Source organism: Saccopteryx leptura, chromosome 5 (genome assembly GCF_036850995.1).
Source record: "Saccopteryx leptura isolate mSacLep1 chromosome 5, mSacLep1_pri_phased_curated, whole genome shotgun sequence".
In the NCBI taxonomy this organism is placed as follows: Eukaryota; Metazoa; Chordata; class Mammalia; order Chiroptera; family Emballonuridae; genus Saccopteryx; species Saccopteryx leptura.
The window spans coordinates 125,649,289-125,658,595 of NC_089507.1; positions in this window are offsets into that span (position 1 = coordinate 125,649,289).

The following is a 9,307-nucleotide window of genomic DNA, read 5'->3' on the forward strand; positions in this document are numbered from 1 at the left end:
CTTGGGCTGTTTCCAGATCTTTGCTACTGTGGACAATGCTGCCATAAACATGGAGGTGTATTTCCTCTTTTGAATCAGTGATATGGTGTTCTAAAGGTATATTCATAAAAGGGGGATGGCTAGGTCAAAAGGCAGTTCAATTTTTAATTTTTTGAGGAATCTCCATACTGTTTTCCACAGTGGCTGCACCAGTCTGCATTCCCACCAGCAGTGCAGGAGGGTTCCTCGCCAGCACTTACTATGTGTTGTTTTGTTGATGAGCACCATTCTGACTGGTGTGAGGTGATATCTCATTGTGGTTTTAATTTGCATTTCTCTAATGATTAGTGATGTTGAACATCTTTTCATCTGCCTATTGTCCATCTGTTTGTCCTCTTTGGAGAAGTGTCTATTCATTTCTTTTGCCCATTTTTTGATTGGACTGTTTATCTTCCTGGTGCTGAGTTTTACAAGTTCTTTATAAATTTTGGTTATTAACCCCTTATTAGACATATTGTCGAATATGTTCTCCCATTGTGTGGTATGTCTTTTTATTTTGTTCATATTGTCTTTAGCTGTACAAAAGCTTTTTAGTTTGATATAGTCCTATTTGTTCATCCTGTTCTTTATTTTACTTGCCTGTGGAGATAAATCAGCAAATATATTGCTGCAAGAGATGTTGGAAAGCTTACTGCCTATGTTTTCTTCTAAGATGCTTATGGTTTCACGACTTACATTTAAGTCTTTTATCCATTTTTATTTTTGTGAGTGGTGTAAGTTGGTGGTCTAGTTTCATTGTTTTGCAGGTAGCTGTCCAGTTTTCCCAACATCATTTGTTAAGGAGGCTGACTTTAATCCATTGTATGCTTTTACCTCCTTTGTCAAATATCAATTGGCCATAAAGGTATGGATTTATTTCTGGGTTCCCTGTTCTGTTCCATTGATCTATAGGTCTGTTCTTATGTCACTACCAAGCTGTTTTGAGTACAATAGCCTTGTAGTATAACTTGATATCAAGAAGTGTGATACTACCCACTTTATTCTTTTTTTCAAGATTGCTGAGGCTATTCATGTTTTTGTTTTTGTTTTTTGGTTCATATAAACTTTTGGAATATTTGTTCTATATCTTTGAAGTATGTCATTGGTATTTTAATAGGAATTGCATTGAATTTATACATTGCTTTGGGTAATATAGACATTTTAATGATGTTTATTCTTCTTAACTATGAACATGGTATATGCTTCCATTTGTTCGTATCTTTCTTGATTTCTGTTATCAATGTTTTAAAATTTTCCATGTACAAGTCTTTAACTTCCTTGATTAAATTTACTCCTAGGTACTTTATTTTTTTTGTTGCAATAGTGAAGAGGTTGTTTTCTTAATTTCTCTTTCAGACAGTTCATTGTTGGTGTATAAAAATGCCTCTGATTTTTTAATATTAATTTTATATCCTGCCACCTTGCTGAATTCATTTATCAGGTCCAGTAGTTTTTTGATGAAGACTTTAGGGTTTTCTATGTACAGTATCATATCATCAGCAAATAATGATAGTTTTACTTCTTCTTTTCCAATTTGGATACCTTTTATTTCTTTTTCTTGTCTGATTGCTGGGGCTAGGACTTCCAGAACCATGTTGACTAAGAGTGGTGAAAGGGGGCACCCCTGCCTTGTTCCTGATTTTAAAGGGATTGCTTTTAATTTTTGCCCATTGAGTATGATGTTGGCTGTGGGTTTGTCATAGATGGCCTTTATTATGTTGAGGTATGTTCCCTGTATTCCCACTTTGCTGAGAGTTTTGATCATGAATGGGTGCTGGGTATTATCAAATGCTTTTCCTGCATCTATTGATATTATCATGTGATTTTCCTCCTTCCTTTTGTTTATGTGATGAATCACATTGATTGATTTGCAAATATTGTACCAGCCTTGCCTCCTCAGAATAAATCCCACTTGATTATGATTTTTTTCATGTACTGCTGGATCTGGTTTGCTAATATTTTGTTGAGAATTTTGGCATCTAAATTTATCAGGTATATTGGCCTATAGTTTTCTTTCTTTGTATTTCTTTGCCTGGTTTTGGAATCAGAATTATGCTCACCTCATAAAAGGAGTTTAGGAGTCTTCCTTTCTCTTGAACTTTTTGAAATAGCTTGAGAAGGATAGAAGTGAGTTCTTGTTTGAATATATAGTAGAATTCACCTGTGAAGCCATTTGGCCCAGGGCTTTTGTTTGTTGGGAGTTTTTTGATAACTGTTTTGATCTCCTTTGTTGTAATTGGTCTATTTAGGTTTTCTGATTCTTCCAGATTGATTTTTGAAAGATTATATGTTTCAAGGAATTTTTCCATTTTACCTAGGTTGTCTAATTTTTTGGCGTACAGTTCTTCATAGTATTTTCTTACAATCCTTTGTATCTCTGCTGTGTCAATTGTTACTTCTCCACTCTCATTTCTCTCTTTTTTTCTTGGTAAATCTGGTTAAAGGTTCATCAATCTTGTTTACCTTTTCAAAGAACCAGCTTCTGGTTTCATTGATCCTTTGTATTGTTTCTTTAGCCTCTATGTCATTTATTTCCACTCTGATCTTTATTATTTCCTTCCTTCTACTTCCTCTAGGTTTTACTTGCTGTTCTTTTTCTAATTCTTTTAGATGCAGGGTTAAATTGTTTATTTGAGCTTTATCTAGCTTTTTAAGGTATGCCTGTAATGCTATGAACTTCCCTCTCAGGATGGCTTTTGCTGTGTCCTATAAATTTTGAGTTTTTGTATGCTCATTTTCATTTTTTAAGGAAATTTTTTATTTCTTCCTTGATTTCATTGTTAACTCATTTATTATTTAATAACATGATATTTAATTTCCAAGTGTTTGAGTGTTTTTCATTTTTTCTATTGTAGTTGATTTCTAGTTTTATGCCATTCTTATCCAAGATGATGCTTGATATGATTTCAATCTTCTTAAATTTATTGAGACTCGTTTTGTGACCTAACATGTGGTCTATCTTGGAGAATGTACCATGAGCACCTGAAAAGAATGTATATTCTGCTTTAGGGTGAAAGGTTCTAAAGATATGTATTAAATCCAGTTGATCTAGTGTGTCCCTTAATTCTGCTGTTTCTTTGTTAATTTTCTTTCTTGAGGATCTATCCAGTGATGTTAGTGGGATATTGAAATCCCCTACTATTATAGTATTGCTGTTGATCTCACCCTTTATGTCCATCAAAATCTGCCTTACATATATTTAGGTGCTCCTATATTAGGTGTGTAGATATTTATAATGGTTATCTCTTCCTGTTAGATTGCTCCTTTTATCATTATGTAGTGACCTTTTTTATCCCTTACTATAGCCTTTGTTTTAAAGTCTATGTTGTCAGATATAAGTATTGCTACCCCAGCTTCTTTTTCATTTCCATTTGCATGAAATATTTTTTTCCATCCCTTTACTTTCAGTCTATGTGCATCTTTTGTTTTGAGGTTGGTCTCTTGTAAATAGCACATGTATGGGTCCTGTTTTCTTATCCATGCAGCTACCCTATGTCTTTTGATTGGAACATTTAATCCATTTACATTTAAGGTTATTATTGCTATGTAGTTGTTTATTGCTATTTTATTCTTTAAATCTACATTCCTCTTTTACTATATTTTCCCCCCTTTGATCTGTTTACAACAAGACCCTTAACAGTTTTTGCAGCATTGGTTTAGTTGTAATGAATTTCTTGATTTTTTTTTTTTTTTTTTTTTTTTTGGTCTGGGAAGCTTTTTATTTCTTCTTCAATTTTAAACGATAGCCTTGCTGGATAAAGAAGTCTTGGTTGTAGGTTCTTGTTCTGCATTACTTTGAATATTTCTTGCCATTCCCTTCTGGCCTCAAGTGTTTCTGTTGAGAAGTCTGATGTCATCCTTATGGGGACTCCTTTGTAGGTGATTGACAGCTTTTCTCTTGCAGCTTTTAGTATTCTTTCTTTATCTCTTAGCTTTGGTATTTTAATTATGATGTCTCTTGGTGTAGGTCTCTTTGGGTTCCTCTTTAGTGGGATTCTCTCTGCTTCTTGAACTTGTGTGACTTTTTCCTGCATCAATTTAGGAACATTTTCAGGTATGAGTTCTTCACTTTTTTTTTTTTTTTTTTTTGGTATTTTCTGAAGTTGGAAATAGGGAGGCAGTCAGACAGACTCCCACATGTGCCTGACCGGGATCCACCCAGCATGCCCATCAGGGGTGATGCTCTGCCTATCTGGGGCATTGCAACCAGAGCCATTCTAGCGCCTGAGGCAAAGGCCATGGAGCCATCCTCAGCGCCCAGGGCCAACTTTGCTTCAATGGAGCCTTGGCTGTGGGAGGGGAAGAGAGAGACAGAGAGGAAGGAGAGGGGGAGGGGTGAGAAGCAGATGGGCACTTCTCTTGTGTGCCCTGGCCAGGAACCGAACCCGGGACTCCTGCACGCCAGGCCGACGCTCTACCACTGAGCCAACCAGCCAGGGTGGTATGAGTTCTTCAATCAGATTCTCTATCCCTTGTTCTTTGTCTTATTCTTCAGGGACCCCTATGATGCAGATGTTGTTTCTCTTCATGTTGACACAGAGCTCTCTTAGAGTTTCCTCAGACTTTTTGATCCTCTTTTCTTTTTGCTGTTCTGCTTCCGTGCTTTCACTTATCTTGTCCTCTAAATCGTTGATTTGATCCTCTGCTTCATCCACCCTGATTTTAATTCCTTCTAGTATAGTCTTCATTTCTGATACTCTGTCATTTCTGTCTGATTCTTTTTTATTATTTCAATGTCCTTTTTGATGCCAGCTATCTCTTTGTTTAGGTGCTCTCTTTGTCCATCTATTGTTGCTCTAAGATCCTTGAGCATCTTAACAATCATTATTCCAAACTCTGCATCTGGTATCTTGTTTATTTCCATTTCATTCAGTTCTTTTTCTGGGGATTTTTCTTGTTGATTCATTTGAATTCCACTTCTCTGTCTTCCCATTTTTTCTCTGTATAGACTAGATAGCACTCTAACTATGGTTGTTAGGTCCTGAGCTGATGCTCTCCATATCTGGCCACTGGATGTACCAGCCCTGGACCTTCCTGGCTGGAACTTGACACAGACCAGTAGAGGTCACTGCTTTTGACTGGCCCTCAGGAACCTTCTTGGAGCAACAGGTGATCCAGAATTTGTGACTGCCTTGCTTGGCCCTGATGCCATTGTAACTATCAGCTGCACTTCAAGGCTGGCTTTTATCTACCCTTGCCCAGTGTGGGTTGCCTCTCTAATCCTGAAGTGAGGTCTTTCTGCCGGCCCCCCTCATTCTCCACCTCCTCAGGCACTGGGGCACCAGCACAGGCTTGCTGGCTGCAGCTCAGGCTGCTCTGCAGGCACAGGGTACTTTTTGCCTCGCTGGGCTCCACCCCCCACGGGTGTGTGGGATGCCTTCCTTTTTCCTCACAGAGCAGGCCACAAGACTCCACCCTTTGTGGGTGTGGGCTGCCTCCCCGGTTTCCGCCTCCCATGCAGGCACAGGACACCTCTCTGAGCTCTGCCTCTTACCGTACAGCATGGACCGCCTGGCTCCGCCCTCCATGAGCCCGTGGCAACTCTTGCCCAGCTCCAATCCCCCCGGTGGGCATGTGGGATGCCTCATCCCGCTGGGATCCACCTCATACTGGCACAGGGAACTCCACACCCTGCAGGGTTTTGCCCTCACCAGCACGCAGCAGGCCCCTCTGGGTTCCTCCCCTCTCTGTCGCCTTGCGGGCTGCCTCACCGGGCTCCGCCCCCAACCACAGTGCAAGCCAAGCACCACACCCCACTGCAGCTGGGCCCTCCTGCCCTTCTGAGGATACTCAGTTGGGGGCGGGGGCATGTAGCCCAGACCTCAGCACTCAAATCCTGTGTCCCTGATTCATCCCCTGCTTCTAAGTGTCTCTTTGCACTGACTTAAGCAGGAGAGCCTCTGGTGGGTGGGGTAATTGCTTCCCTTTGCTGGCTTGGTTCTCTCAGGAAGAATGGGCACTTTAGGTTTGGGAAGCGACCCATTACAGGGGTTAGGGTGGCTGTCTCCCACTGTCTCTCCCTGTGCCTGCTCCTGGATCCCTGGTTAAGTGGCTGTGAAGGAGGTTTTCTGTGCAGTCCCTTTAAAACGGAGCCTGGGTCTGAGAGTTCTGCCTGCCTCTCGCAAACAGTAACCCAGCTCTTCTTTCAGCTAACTACTGTCTGTACGCCTCCTCTAGTCTCTGGGGCTCCAGGCTGGGGCTCTAGTTCTACCACTATGAGAGACTCTCCAGGTCGTGCTCATTCCTGGGAGTCAGGCAGCCCTTCCGTGTCTCTGCCTTTCCTACCAGCTCAGTGTGGTTCCTTTGGTGATGCTTGGTTATAGATTCCTCTTAGTTTAGTCCAAAGTTGGTTTTTCAAGATGATTGTTCCTAAGTTATGTTGTAATCTACTTTGATTCTGAGAGGTGGGAGTTGTAACATCTGCCTACTCAATCTTCATTTTTAGCCCGACTTGTTTTATTTTTTAATTAATTTTTTATTGAATCTATTAGGGTGATATTGGTTAATATCATAAAATTGTATAAACTCAGGGTTCAACTGTATGACACACCATCTGTATATTGTATTGTGTGGTCACCACCCATTTGTTTTTGTCTCTTAGGGAAGCAAAGTTCTTCCCTTTGGGGCCTCTGTCTTTGCTCTCCCCACACCCTGGAGTGCCCTTCCCTGCGCTCTTCATAGGACACTTTCTTTCTCATACTGATCATCCTGTAAAATGGAGGTTCTTCCATTATTTTCTATAATAATGCTCTGTTTATCTTCATTATAATCTGTGTCACGCTCTGTAATGTTTCAAGTGTGCTTCCTGATCATCTATTTTTGGCTCTCTGTGTTCTCCGTTCTGAGGAGAAAGCCCAGGTGGTGTGGGTGCACAGGACAGCCAGAGGTATGCCGTCCTCCGGGAGCCAGTTTGCCACCGAGAAGTGGTGCTCTCTTGTTTGAGATCTAAAGGATTATGTGCCAAAAAGAGTGGTGGGTGGTTAGTAAGAAGAAACTGTTTCAGCTGAGAGAATAGTAGGTAAAGAGGACTGAGACAACACAGCACATGCACTTGGTTTTGTGTGGCCAGAGTATAAATTTTGAGGCCAAAAGGAGACAGAAGGATGAATACGGTGGGTAGCTCCCACTGTGTCCCTGAGAGTGACCGGATTTAGAACTTTCCCCTTGACACACCAGTCCTGGAGATAGGAGTTTACCCTACATAAATGCTGAAGCACATATGAAAGAAATATGTAGTGGTGAACATTGGAAACTTAAGTGTCTGGTAGAAGGAGAAGGAAGGTAAATAAATGAGAGTTCATGAAACAAACAAAAGCCATGGTGTCCAACAACATATAGAGGATATTTCCATTTGTGGGATATATGTATCCTCACTTATAGATACATATAGAACCTTCAGGAGAGAACATTAGAAACCAGTTTCAGTGGTTGCCTCTGGGAAGCAAAGTATATGACTGAATGACAGAAGAGATTATATATCCTCTTGTATCTTTTGCAAATACAAAATAAATTCTAATTCTTTGAAAGAACAGTGGTCTTGAAATTGAGGGGAAGACTTTTGACTTTCAGAATTTCTTTCTTTTCTCTTGGAATACTCACTGTCTTTTGTCTGGGAATTAATTCCCTTTAAAATAAAGGAGCCTGAGTGAAGCTCTAAGGCAGGGGGCAGGAGGTTACCTGGATCAGCCACTTCTACCTACATTCACCACAGCCCCCTCCAACTGGGGAACAGGTGCATGGTTCTCATACCAGTTTAAGGTCTGATTTCTCTGAGCCTCTCCTGGAGTGGGGGAAGAGGCCTGGTGTTTGCACTTCACTTCAAAGAGCACAAGACTGGAGAGATCCACAAAGTGGTGTAAGCACACAAGCCATTCTCCTTTCTCAGTAGCAGGCCTCCTAGTTATTTCCACCTACATATCAAACAGGTAGGGTAATGCCTGGTGGCTTTTAAAGCCCTGGGTTTACAGAGAAAGTTGTAGGTTCGCCTGCAATTAAATTTTCACTTCCACATTCTCGACACCACTGAGCAGATTTCATAAGTCTGGTAACACCTAGGTGCTGGTTGGATGGGCCCCTCCTGGCTGAATTAAATCACAAGTGTCCAAGATGGTACCAGATGTAGATTCACTTCCTCAGTATTCTTTGTGTGAATGTCAATTCAGCATTTATAACTTTACTTGTAAAAAATAACACATCAAAGCTTTTTTTCCCTCCATTTTTTGGTCATTTTTATTTCCTCACTTATTTTCATTTATTTATTGTTCCCCGACAGAATTCTCACCCGGGCAAAAACAATTGAAACTTGAGAATCAGATGTGAACAACAGCACTGATATTTGTGCAGGGAGCAGCCATAACACTGAGCAAAGGAAGAGAGAGGGCCGCGGGGGGAAGGCTGAGCCGCGCGGTCAGGGCAGCTGTGCAGGACGCCCAAACACCTGGCCTGAGACGGAAAATGCTGCCCTGAAACCAGGTCTCCGGATAAGTGGGAAAGGCATACCTCCAGGATCTGATTCTTCAGAGTGTGCTCATAATTTCTCATTTAAAGAGTTGTATTGAGCTCCTATGTGTCAAGCTTTGTGTGAGCCATAGATGATGTAAAAGAAATGAACTAAAGGGGCTTTGGGGCCAGCATGAAAGAGAACTGTAAAAGCACGCCAGACCTGGAGGACTCAGGGCATGGTAGGGGCATGACCACCCCCTGGGGACCACTGTACTAAAGGTCAGGGCCTGTATTCTCTCTGCTATCAAACCTGTGGGCAGATGTGTGTCCTCCTAGCACACGCTGCACTTCTAAGTGGAAAGCCTCCAAGTTCTTTCTTCATACTCCATCCTGAGAAGACCATAAACTTTAAAATCATTCAGATTTGAGGTTAAATCCTGTCTCTGCAACATGACCCTCGACAGGCTTCTGAGATTCCATTTCCACATTTATAGACGGGGGATCATATTGCAGCTCTCATGGTTGTTTTAGTGATTAAGTGAAATAACAATATGTTAAGCACTAGTTTTAAGACTTAACACATAGGAAGTGCACACGTCCCCCAGATTATCCAGGACTATAGGTATTTAGCAGATATTCCCAATTTATTAATTAGAAGGAATAATTGAATCCATTTCCATATAGTCATCTAACATCACAGATGCTTTCAAACTTCCTTTCTTACATATTCATACGATGTCACAGAGCAAGGTCAGCCATGTCTACTGTCATATGTTAGTGCAAGGTCAACGTTTTGGGTTTATGATTTGATTTGTAGATCCAACAGGTAGGTTCCAAGATCACAGGA